Below are 493 nucleotides of genomic sequence, written 5' to 3'. Positions count from 1 at the left end.
TTCTGTTGCTATATCTTGAACTGGTTTTCCTTTCAAGAGCATCCAGATGGCCGGCTATTTCACACATGGTTCCGCAGCAAACGCACAGGCGGCAGCAACATGCAGCGAGAAGTGGCAGCCAGTCCTGCTGGCTGGAACCGTAAAAGAACGAGGCCGCTTTCCCCCATTGCTGCTAAAGCAAAGCGGCGCAAGTCAGGGAAGCAGCTTGCACCGCTTACCTCCCTCTTTCGGGGAGCATTTCCCCCTCGCCCGGCGGGGCTCATCGGCACTTGTGCCCAGTGTCTCAGCTCTCGCTCCAGTTCTGGGAGGACCTCCAGCCGAGCCGGAGGCAGCTCCGGTGTCTGTTCTTTCGGTCCCCGCCTCCCTCTTCCCGCCTCCAGGAGCGCAGGCCCCTTCGCGCCTCAGCCATACGCAAGAGAGGAGCGTCTCTGCCCCCTCTCGGCACTCTCGCCTCTTCCAGCCTCCGTCTCCTTGCAGTCCTTCCCTGCCTGGC

This window comes from Varanus komodoensis, unplaced genomic scaffold, assembly GCF_004798865.1.
Source record: "Varanus komodoensis strain SLA01 unplaced genomic scaffold, ASM479886v1 scaffold60, whole genome shotgun sequence".
Lineage (NCBI taxonomy): Eukaryota > Metazoa > Chordata > Lepidosauria > Squamata > Varanidae > Varanus > Varanus komodoensis.
The sequence above is the reverse complement of the archived record's forward strand: the minus strand, read 5'-3'. Positions refer to the sequence as shown.